This window comes from Dromaius novaehollandiae, chromosome 9, assembly GCF_036370855.1.
Source record: "Dromaius novaehollandiae isolate bDroNov1 chromosome 9, bDroNov1.hap1, whole genome shotgun sequence".
Taxonomy (NCBI): Eukaryota; Metazoa; Chordata; class Aves; order Casuariiformes; family Dromaiidae; genus Dromaius; species Dromaius novaehollandiae.
This window is the reverse complement of record NC_088106.1, coordinates 4,493,664-4,505,831: the sequence shown is the minus strand read 5'-3', so window position 1 is coordinate 4,505,831 and position 12,168 is coordinate 4,493,664. Positions and strand designations below refer to the sequence as shown.

The 12,168-nt window shown below is 42.5% G+C and overlaps 1 long non-coding RNA gene across 4 annotated transcripts in view; it reads right to left on the bottom strand.

Moving 5' to 3' along the window:
- The window catches only part of LOC112986419 (uncharacterized), a 48,588-nt gene that overhangs the window by 32,376 nt on the left and 4,044 nt on the right, over positions 1–12,168 (bottom strand). For all 4 annotated transcript variants that reach the window (XR_010390423.1, XR_010390425.1, XR_010390424.1 and 1 more), the window contains exons 2-3: positions 3,623–4,091; positions 1,836–1,952 (exon numbers count right to left, since the gene is read on the bottom strand). This is a non-coding gene — a long non-coding RNA (uncharacterized LOC112986419). The remainder of the gene's footprint in view (positions 1–1,835; positions 1,953–3,622; positions 4,092–12,168) is intronic.

Here is a 12,168-nt window from a genome sequence, read left to right as displayed (position 1 = left end):
CCCAGCACCGAGTTTGCCAAGCACAGGTCGTGCTGAGTAATTTGTTTCTCAGGGACATTTGCTATTAGATTGTGGGTCGACCTGACATCCTTGTGGAGGACAGGGATTGAGGAAGGGGTAGACCCAGTAGGTCCAGACTCCTCCATGGATACAAAGGCAATCTTGGAAGGAAAGGATTACAGCAAGTAGCCAAAAACCCACAAGAGGCAGCACAAGGCCTTCTGAAAGCCGTTGCCACTCCAGCAGAGGTAAGAGGGAGGCATTGAAACCAGGCATCAAGGGTTGGTGTATGGATGGAAGATGTTAATTTCATTTTTAATAATTGTGTATCACCAATATTAATCAATGAAGAAAGGCTGAGAGTTAACTTTCCTATTTTGTATTTCAGAAATGCATGCCATAAAGAAAGAAAATGCATATTAGGAAGAGGCTTTAATTTCAGAAGCTCAGAAAATCTCACATAATTGAATGCAAACTTTTCTTTTTTCCACTAACTTAAATGTTTACTCCACCAATGGAGACAGAAATCTCTAGGATATTAGGTTTTATTACCAGGATCACCATTAAAGAAACTTTGCCGAAGACAAAGATGAAGATCAGTGAAACCATGGATTTAGAAAAGAAAATTAAACAATTTGAAAAGGATTACCACAATGGACCAGCTAATAAAGGCCTAACAAAGCTCTGAAAACTAGAAACGCTCCTGATTTACATTTATATTGTTGTGCTTTTTTGCAATTATTTGCATATGCATTCTGAATCACTCCAAAAGGCTGCGTTTTATTACTCTAAATAAAGAAATAATAAAATACTGTGACTACTCTATGTTTAGAAATGAAGAGAATGATGCAGGGTCTGACAACAAAGTTGCTTACTTCAAGATGTGAGGAAACAAACAATTTTAAGACTGAAAACAGTCTCTGAAAGCTCTGCAGCACTTCTGAATATTTGTATAGATCTGAACCTTGGGAGGAAAAAACCCTGACTAACAGCACAAAGAAGAACACTGGTTTTATTCTGAAGGAGCCTATTCCTGTTTTGGATCTCGAATGGGTTTGGCTAACCGCAGCAGGGGTGCCCCACCGTGCAGTAAAGTGTCGTAGCTCTAATTCGCTTCAGTGGCATTATCAGTGTTTTATTAGCTGGAGATCTGCCAAAACGCCTGCCGCCTTCCCCGCTTGCCAGACAGTGACGGGGAGAACCGAACTCACCTGAGCACCGTACCAGCGGCAGCAAAGTCCCCAGCGATACACATGCTGGCCCAATTTCATTTTGGCCATGGAAGCAAGAATTTGTAAAAAGCACATATTTTGCGCTGCTGCATGACTGATCGTGGTGCCATCGATTGCGAGCGAAAACAACCTTCCCTTCATCAAAACACAGTTTTTGGCACGACAGCATTAATCAGGAAATCATGTACACATCCACTTTTCCTAACGAAGCAAGTGAAACAGAGATCTTTGAGTCATGCCATGATCCAAAAAACTAAATAAGATGATTAGGGGATTCCTCGTTTTTCTTCTCTGCCTTCGGATTGTCTACACCACACGCACCAGTACGATTACGGCAATCGCTTCAACCTCTGCGGGCACCACCAGGTCTGTGTAGGCCACACAGGACTAATTTAAAGGCCACACAAGACTCATTTGAGCAGCTCTTTCACTGCGAGAGCACCAAGCCAGGAGGAGTAACGCTAACTCAAGCCTACACACACGAGCTACAGCCGTGAGATAGGGCATAAAAATATATATATATATCCCCAGCAGGTCTCTCTGAACAACCCTTAAACGCATAACCAGGAAATATTTCTCATCATCATCTTCCTCATCACTCACCTCTCACCTTGCCTCCCAGCAGCAGAGGCCCAGGAAGCGTCTCCACCTTGACCCTCACGTGCCAGCAGGGACAACCCAGGCGGGCGCTGCAGAAACAGGTCTATTTGCTGCTGGTGCCTACGGAAAAGGCAAAGTAGAGTGAGATTTCTGGCATTACGGGGAGGCAGTGGGCGCTGCTGTGGAAGGCACTGGGGCATGGGCCAAGCCCGCACCTTCATCCCACAGCTTGGTGCCCGGGGACACCAGCTCGACATGCCGGCAGCTACACTGATGCCGACAGCAAGACAGTTTCTGCTAGAATGAAACACGGGGGAGCCTACAGCTGTCTTGTAGGAAGGATTATTAACTCCCTCGCAGGATACTGATCCTGGGGGACTCAAACTCTTGGGTCACCATCATGAAGGTCTTCCTGCCACAGAGAGCAGCAGTGGAGGGCTTACGCTGCGGCTGGCTCCTCGGTACGTCTCAATCTAAATGCTAATTTTTTTTCTGTCTGTATCTTTTGTCACAGTATCTTCATAAACTTTTTATTGGAGGAATATTTCCTTAGATTTCCTTGAAAGGGAGATCAATTTAAGCTTTAAATTGTGCACTCCTGATTTTTCTTTTTCCAGAGCTCCATCAATGTCAAATAAAGTCTCTGGTAAAATGAGAAGACAGACCCATCTTTCTATGGTCCAGCTCCAGTTTAATGCGTCCTCTGCATTCAGGGGGGTTTTACTACCTAGCAGTTACGCAGCCGTCTGCGAGAGGCTGGTAACTTCTGCTTTAATAGCGAAGGCATTGCTAAGTGAAGCACAACGTAGAGTGAACCTTACGCGTTCATTCTTTGAGTTTAAGATTTCACGGCTTGTTTTCGAGGTAGAAAGCATTTATCTGCAAGATGAAGAATCAGCTTTTCAACCTTCTTCTGCCACACCTAAGGACTTCGCTGGTGTTAACTTCAAACTGCCAAAAATGCTCTTAAAAAAAATAAAAAAAAACCCCACACCTCTTGGTACTAACAACATGCATTAAATGTTCAATAAAGATGGAATTTACTATGCTATTTTGGTAGGTATTTTTAAAAAATAGGTTGGTAAAAGCTGCTTTCAACATTTAGGAAAAGGAACTTATGTCACAGCACCTGAAAACATACACAGGCCTAATATAAACTAAATCCTTAGAGAAAAATACGCATATTTGAATGCTCAGTGACCTAGCTGTTTCATTAACATAATAGTTTTGTTTTTTTCAATTAAAAAACTGAAAGCAATAGTAACATGCAGAAAACAATATTGTTATTTTGTCACTAAAAAGACTGAAAAAAGGAAATTTGTAGGTACAGGCAGGTGGGCATCAAAGCAAAGCTGAGTAGCTCATCATCATCTCTCATGTACAGAAATACATGCATATATAGGTATACATGTATAGATATATATAAAGGAAAAAATTGGACATTTTAGCTAACTTAACTTATTCTAATGTTTAACCACATGCTTTTATAGAATGAAATTACATACTCCACTGTGGTTTTGTACTTCAGTGACTTCAATTTATTTTGCTATCTTACACTAACAAGTCTTTTTCTGCCCTTTGTTCCTTTCGTGCTAAAATATGTCACGTCTTCAGAACCCATCCCCATTTTGCAAGGATGCTGCTTGCATCCCGCGAAGCCGCCGCCGGCCTTGTCGATGAGCCGAGAGCACCGCGCGGCCCAACGTATTATCGGCTCACACACTTCGTTTGCAAGCCGCCGTGCGAGCGATAACATTTAACTCTGCATGAAATGAGATAAAGTTACAAACCTATATCGCTGGAATGAAAGATGAAATAAGCTGTCTGCCAGCCGGCACCGATGTCAAACCGACGCGTGAAGGAGCGTGGCAGAGCTGCCTCCTTCCCTGGACCACCTTTCCCGAGATTGTGGGAAGTGGCTCGGCACCACCGAAATCCAGGGAATGAGCTCCAGTAGCTGAGAAACATGGTCCGGTTCTCACTCACTGGGCTGCCAGCACACCAGTTTCATTTTGCCAGTATTTTAAAATAAACAAGTTCTCGAGTATCTAAAATATTCTGTTTCTCAATTACCAGCAGAGGCTGCCATTATTAGTGGACTTTGATGGCATCTGGGCAGGTTTCTAGGAAGTCTTTAATGAGCACGCAGCGCTCGAGCTGCTGGCACGATGGCCCCATAGAAGTTTTCTTCCACCTTTGCGTCATTTTATTGATGTTGGAATACTTCAGAAAAATTCCCTTGAGACATGTAGTTGAACACTGCGGAAAGAGAGGAGCACAGACAGAAAATCAGGTATCTTCACACAATTCCATCTTGCTAAATATTTGAGTTTCCTCAAAATTCAGAGAAAATAGTTTCAGAAACACTAATACACTATGTTTCTGAAGTTATGTTATCCTCTTGAATCTTGCAGCTGCTCAGAAAAACATTTGTCACCTTTACTGACACCATGTTTCTGATTCATCAAAGATTCATAGCATCATGCATGTTGCAGAAAAAACACATTTTAGAACCTCTCCCCCCATATTATCCGGTGGAACAAAGTTTAATTGGAAACCTTCCAACTAGTTTCTTGAGAATAAATAGCATACATTAGGGGAAAATACATTTCAAGGTTATTGTAAGCATATCAGCCAAGCAGTTTTATAAACCCAGAAAACTCAGAGAAACATAATAAGCATCCAGGCTTGCTAATAACTCAATAGGCAGAGGTAAGAAGCCCAGTGAACTTAACTCTCTGCTGCAGTGACATATGCAATAACCACGCGAATACAAGACGCTGGCAATTCGAGACTGCATTCTCTTAGCGCTGGCGTGAGGCTCCGGGGCTGTTCAGCTGCGCTAACCGTGGAATACAGCTAGGCATGGTGGGGCAACGCTTGTTGCACTTGCACGTCCCAATATGAATTTCTTACCATACATTAAAGATGGTATACTACTTTTTGAATACTGAAGTGAGTCCTCTTTAAAAATAACGTATTTGTAAAATCACGATTGCACCTTTCTGCCTCAAAGCAAACCACATACAAAGTCCATTGGTAATCTGAATTTAAGAATGGGATATAGAAACAATTGGTTACGCTCAAAGCCTCAGCTCCGAGCTCAGTTATTTGCAATCCCTCATTGCAAGTCGCAGTGATGCACCCAGCCTCTTCCCTGGCCCCTGACAAGTTAAGCAGCACAAGTTGCTAGCAGAGCTCTCCAAGTAACAAGAGCCTAAAAGAAAAGGGTTTTGGTGGAAAAGATGACAAATCTGCCAGAGTTTAGGAAAAAGATGATATGTTTGATAGAAGAACAGAGTCAGCGATTGAATCTAAAATATGTTTTTTTCTGTATTCATACTGAAGCAGATAGTCCCACTTAAGTATCTGATTGTATTCTAGTTTGGCACAAAAAGAAATGGAAATTTATAGACTGAGACTTTGTATGTTCTCCCATCAGCTGTATCTTAACTGTAGTCTATACAAACAATAAAAAATGTTGTGCTCTTGCTGACAGAATATCCCTGATGCTCCATTCACATCCTTCAAATGAAGAAAAACAAATCTCACACACACAGTACAGATCATGAGCAGCAGATTTTGGTCAGTCAGTAGGCAGCACGCGCTGATGATAGCTTTCCAGCTAAACAAAGGCGTTGGACCAGTGCACAGCAGCATCTCAGCCTCATCGTGATGGTTTGGGCACATCACTTCTTGATACCAGAACTAAACCAGAAACAAAACCCCATCTTTCTTCAAGCCTCATTTTTCCATCCTCTCTGCTAAACTACCGAATACATGAGGAACATAGATCGGCCTGTGCTTACGTGTGATACAAAAAGCCAAACACGACTGGGAAAGCTGGTGAATGCGAGCAGCGTACGGCATTGGTATCAACGTGCGCTATCGTTCTGGAACCACGGCTGAAGCACCTGGTGGAAATCAAAAATGTGCTTTTCTGCAGACTATTGTTTTTCCTGAACCTGCAATCTGCTGTATATTCAGTTCACCGAGCTGAACTGAATGACCTCATGTTGAGGTTATTGCTAGAATGGGACCAAGGGCTGTGATTTTTCATTCAGCTGTATCACTGCTCCCAGTGCTACACCCAGCAGAAAACCTGAGTTTTATCCATGGGAACACACAGGTTAAAGAAGATGCACACAAATTTCAGCTAAGACCTATATGCACCGCACTGGCTTTAATGAAGGCTTCCTATTAATTATATTGGAAGAGCAATCCACAGCGTTGCAGGCTATTTGAACAATACTCATCCAAGGTTAGTACAAGCAAGCTTTCAAGTACACCCAAACACGCAGCTTGAAGGTGTCATACACCATCTGCCACCGAGGCTGTCACTGTCCGCGTGACCCGCGGTCAGACGCTTGAAGCTGCACTTCTGATTGAACTGCCCGAGCTTTTGAAGCTGAAGATAAAAGTTTCTGTAATGTTTATAAAGTCAACTAGCAATTCTACTACAGGTCAGCTTTTCCTACTAAAAATTAGTCCATTGATCTAATTTCTCAGAAAGATTTGTGGTGAGATTCAGCTATATGTATATATATATATATTTATATACGCATATATTCATTTATTTTTTTTTACTGAACCTGAACTAAAAGAGAAGACTCAAATCTTGGTCAAAGCTCAGCATCGTCAGCACATAGGCATTTTTATGTATAAGCACACAGAAGAGATGGTAGAACCTCCTCTCATGAAATATTTCTACCATAGAACTCAATTCTCCCAAATTTTAGGAAAAATCTAAGTGGAATCTGATCAGTAGGTCAATATCTATTTGCAGTTTTATTACAGAACCACAATTTTGTGGTCTTGCAATTATTAAACTACCATGATGACTAGTTGTTACTTACACTGCAAGAGAATTCAGCGTATGCTGTGCTGGGAGCTATTTGAAAAGGTAGGAAAAATGCTGCAGCAGCAAAGAGATCTTGCAGCATAATTACTGTTGTTAGAACAGCTCGAGTACAGTATTATTCACAAATTAGCTTGATGGTCCAAAGTTTTAATGACCTTTTACCTTGTGTGGGAACAACTTCTGCAGCAGCCCTTTTTAGTTTCAGTAATTAAAGTCATTTAAAAGTTTTAGCAAGAAAGCGCACTCACGGCACACAACCTGATAAAGGAAAACAGAGCTTCAAGAGCTATTCCTTCCCCTCCGCAGAGCTCCCACTGTGCCGGGAAATTACAGAATATCCATCGTGCAGTTTGGCTCATCAGCAAAGGATTTCCACCTACTCACACCTTGCTTCTCGTACTTTTATTTTTAAATATGGATGCCTCAACAGAAAAATGAAGTATGCTGCCATGAATATGTGCCAGGATTAAATGGGAACAGAGAACTGGAGGAAAGTTCTCAGCTCAAGGAAGCCAAGAAACCATATAGGGCCGTCCCTCCATGTGAAGTGCAGCAGCATTCGAGTGCTCCAGTGTTATTTTTTTTCCTCTAGGTAACACACTTCTCCAATTAGTTTTTGCGGATAATTTGTTATGCCTGATGGTTTGTTTGCTTCATTAGGATATTGATTGCTTTCCGTATCAAGATCCACATGGCAAGTTTAACTGCAAACCTCTCTCTCGAGTGTGGCAATGAAACCGTGCGAAGGGCCAGGTTTTAAAGATACTAAAGCCAAGAAAAATAAATGCAGGTGTCAGGAAGGATTTTCAAAGTCTAGTTCTCAAGACTCATTGATTTCTATGGGAGTTAGGGGCTATCGTGCCTTTACGAATCACGACATTGGTACAGAAATCATACAGCCTAAATCTCTTTGTACAAGTGCCCCAAAGGGCCTAAGTTTTGATTTTTTATGTCGCATTCACTCTGTAAACACTGACCAACCTCAAGAAGATGTAGGCCAATTCTAACAGCTAAAAGGCAATAGTTTTAATCCACTAATTCAACTTAGTAAATATGAAAAGCACCTATATTCAACGGGAACTTTAGCACTTGATAGGACAATTGAAACATATGAATGCAAACTCACAAAGAAAGTATTTACTAGTATAAACCATTATTAGAGATAAATTAGTGACATTCCACTATGGTCAACCAAAAGAGTATGGCCAGTTATAGTTCATAGAGGGCAGGGGGTGAATATGGACTTACTTTTTGGCTTTCAAACGTATATTCATTATTCCCACCATTTTTAATATTCTACAAGGCAAAACTGCCAGAAGGATTACTTCTTTTGAAAGTTTATGTTGTAAATCAAGGGATATTCAGATACTTTCATATATAAAGTACAAAAAAAAAAAGGCTTACCATTCAAAGGCCAAGGAGGCCATAAACAACCGTTCTTTACTGAATGTGCTTGACCCCCGGTTCACTGCAGGAAAGTTTAATGTGCTGCGCCAAGGCCTGGTGTCAGAAAGCTCTGTTTCCGCAGACAGCTGAAATATTCGCATCCTGTTTTCTCTGTGGCTTTCCACTTTTAGAAATTATCCTGCACTTTAAATAACAATTACACAGCCTCACCATATATAATTAAACTGCATTCATTATAAGATTATTAGCCCATTAAAGCCATCAGCCTCTCACTGATAAATAATCAGTATAACTATGTGCGCTTGCCTCTTGGTTACAATTAAGTAACGATAGATACTTTATTACTGCATGCCAAAGACTTTGCAGTTAGTGGAAACCATTAAGGTGGTTAATGATGATATCCTTTCGCTGGTTTGGGGCAATAACCAATATTAACAAATATCAGGCAAGAGGGCATCCTGCCCTAACTCAGAATTTTGGCTGTTTTGTGTTTGATTTTAGAAAATTTGGTGTTAAGACTTACCCCAGGCTGGTGGAAATATAACTGTGCAAAGAGTTCCCTTGCGGAGGCCACAGGAGCAGTCTGGGGGTTGGAGAAGACATGCTAAACACTCCAGAAACGCGGACAGGCAGGAGCAGGACCTGGGTTCCCAAGTCCCCTACGCCGGCCAAAGGAGCAGGAGAAGGTAGGGCAGAAGAGCCTGCACCACCCTAAAAGTGTTATTTATTTCCATGCTGGTGCTACGTAAGAGATTCTCCTCGGGCCCATCCAGGTTTTGCAACCTGAGTTGCACAGGGCAGTGGGCCACTCTTGAGGACCCTCCGCTATCGCGCGGCACTGGTGGGACTGCTGGAGCTGCTGGTGCTCTCCTGCTAAGGGAGAAATTAAACCACCACTCAGCTGCACGAGCCCATAACGAACAGCCGCGGCTGGGAAAAACAGAGCTGAGTTTCCGCAAAAATTAAACATTTTTGACATTTGTTCACTTAAAGTAAGCCCTTTCATTTCCTCAAAAGTCTTGGAGGAACTGCCCCCGCGAAGTGCAGAGCGGCAGCCTCGCCGTTGCAGCACGCACCAGGGTGGGAACCGCAACGCAGACCTGCAACTTCTACTAGAGACGCTCCATTTTATATAAGTAATTGAATATGCACGGAACATCTTTTTCTGTTTAAAAGGTAACAGCAGACTGGGTGAAAAACCTGTGGCATTCCTTTTGAGCTGAATGTCAGGCATATCAGACAACAATGAATACAAATGGCTATGCTGATTCACATTCTGTCCTCAAAATTACATCATATAAAAATAAGTAATACATGGCACTCCTTATCTTCATGTATGTCTCACCTTTCGAATCTCTTATTATGTGCTAAATCAGAAATGTAAAGTTAACCTCAAAATATTTTGCATCCCAGGTTTGCATCCCAACCTCCCTTTTAACTGCGAGCCCTTGGCGCTATCGACGATGGGTGAAGGAGGCCCGCGGGAAAGCGGCACGGGGCCTTTCAGCAGGCTGAGTCCAAGCGCTTGGAAACACTGTGGACTCGGCCCTGCCAGGAAAACTCACTTCTATGCAGAGGACTGACACACCACTTAAATCCTACTTAAACCTTACTCCGTTGGCAGGATCACGAGCTTTGCAATTGCCCCAGGTGAGCACATGGGAGCCGGATCTGGTGAAGGTGCCAAGAGGACCTCCAAGGGGACCAACACCAACATTGCTGAGGGTAGCAGGACCCAGCAACTAGCCAACGCTTGTCCAATTATCCTAATGATAAGGTTTCCTACAGCATTTTCATGACTATAAACTACAGCTCCTGTGAAAAGAAAAAGTAAACTCAAATAAATCCATAAACCCCAAAGGCTATGATTTAGCAGCCGTACGGTTTATGTGCTCTGGAGAAAGACGAGCCGAGCGAGCGCTCCTGCAATAAACTGAAAGACGTTCCCGTAAATACTCGGGATGAAACACGACATAGCCATAGCCGGCACAGCAAATACGTGCCGGCCGAGCCCGCTCCCTGCTCAGCACCGCGCCGAAGCACACGCGCCGTTCTGCTCTTGGGCTTGCGTGCTCCTGGGAACGGAGCGCTTCCTTCGTTAAGGCACTAATAGCAATGAGGGGGAGTTCACGCGCTAACGGCAGGACCATAGACCTAATGCACAAAAACATCGCAAAAACCTTTGACTGAGCTCAGCTGAATTTTAACCAAAGACCAAGTACAGTTCTCAGCACCTGAGACACTTTTTTTTTTTTTTTTTTTAAATACATCTAGCCTAACTTTGAGATTTCTCTTTGGGCTGGAGAGCCCGCTCTAGTGCGGAGTCACGTCCGAAGCTCCCTGACCGGCATCACTGCAGACCCCAACTCACGCACCCAAGACCACTACTCGCCCCAGTGCAATGCTAAAAGATCACAGGTCAAGCTGTCTGCCGTCCAGTGGGAAATGAGAAAATTCATGCAGAATGGGAAAACTCCATTTCAGCACATGGATTAAACTGGATACTGCCAGTCTACTGCTTAGCATAAGAAAAAAAAAAAAAGTAGGATATTAATGCCCCTTCCCCAAATGTTTCTATTCTCTATCTGACCTTTAAATCACACATTCATTTATTGCAAGTCCCTGAGAAGATTTCAGGTAATACAGCAAGTCTTGGTCAAATAAAGAAAGAAACAGAGAAGCAAAACCTTGTTTTTGCAATAGGCAAAAAATTATATCCATCCGTTTCTTTTTGCCACGCTAATCTTTTTTGTTTCCTTCCTGTTTCACTATGGTAACACTTCAGCCAGAAAGTCATTTTTTTAGGAATATATACATCTCCGCATGAATTAGTCTATGTTTTTGCCTACTATACTGTTTTTAGAGCTTACACAGAAATATATGTTTCATTTGTAAACAGGAGATGCATGCTGCTTTTCTTCTAAGCCACTGGAAAGCCGTAGTGAAATCCTAAGCAACAGCACCTGCTTTCTGAACTTTGAAATAGTTATCAGCAAAATGGCTGGAAATCTATAAAACATTTCCCTAACCTCTTTTTATAATAAGATACTGCTGCCAGGTAAACTGAAGCAAGCTACGGTAACATCTGGTAAACATTAAAAGTGAGGTTTGATCACTAACGTTCAAATGTGCATTCTGAACAAACTGGAAAAAGTTAATTCCCTGTCTTTATTGTATAAAGAATTGAACATAACAACAAAAACGTATAACAAAAACACACCATGAGCGTATACAGACAGCATTTTAGGATTTTTGCTTGGACCCACTCTGCCTGAGATGCAACCACCTGGTTCCACAATACCTACCTAGCTATCCAGCCTCACGTTTTTTCCCCCCCACTTGTTTGTTGTGGGATTTTTGTAATGTCAAGTAAGTATTTGAAGGCTTTCAATCACTCCCTCTGCAAGACACCTTGCACGAGCCTCCCGGCATCGTGTCCGCCCCAATCTTCCCTTGCTGCTCTTCCCAAGACAGAGCTTGGGACTTCTCATGTTTGTTGTTAGCTTTATCCCCACCCAGTAAATGGAGATGATGCAGAAACACTGAAAAAACCTATGAAACCTCCTGGTAAATTAGCTTTTCTCAGACTTGCCATCTCATTTTTAAGGTGGTACTTTTGTCACCATCTACACAGATTTTTTTTAGATGGCAGAACAGATATTCTCGCACAGACCTTTGGTACGAGTCACCACACAAGTCAGCATCTACGGAAAGGAACATACAGAACATCGGCATTCATAGTTCTTAGAAAGCCATTTGTCAGGCTTTTATGTCTTTAAAAATGAAAAAAATGGAGCAACTTGATGCATGTTAGAGGAAACAATAAGCAAGAGAGAAAAGCAATAAACAAAGAGAAGCCAAAGTGCTCGGAGAGATTAATTCTCGGAGCAAGACAGCGGAGCGGCCAAGACACAGAACTAAGGCGGTGGCAAATCTCCCCCGGTCACCGAGGAGCCCGGGGACAGATGGATTGGGCAATCATTTGATACGAATCAGTTCATAACGGAGATAAAACCGAAAGGGAGAAACGCAAAGAGATGTTTCATGTCTGAAGAAGGCAGGTCCAGG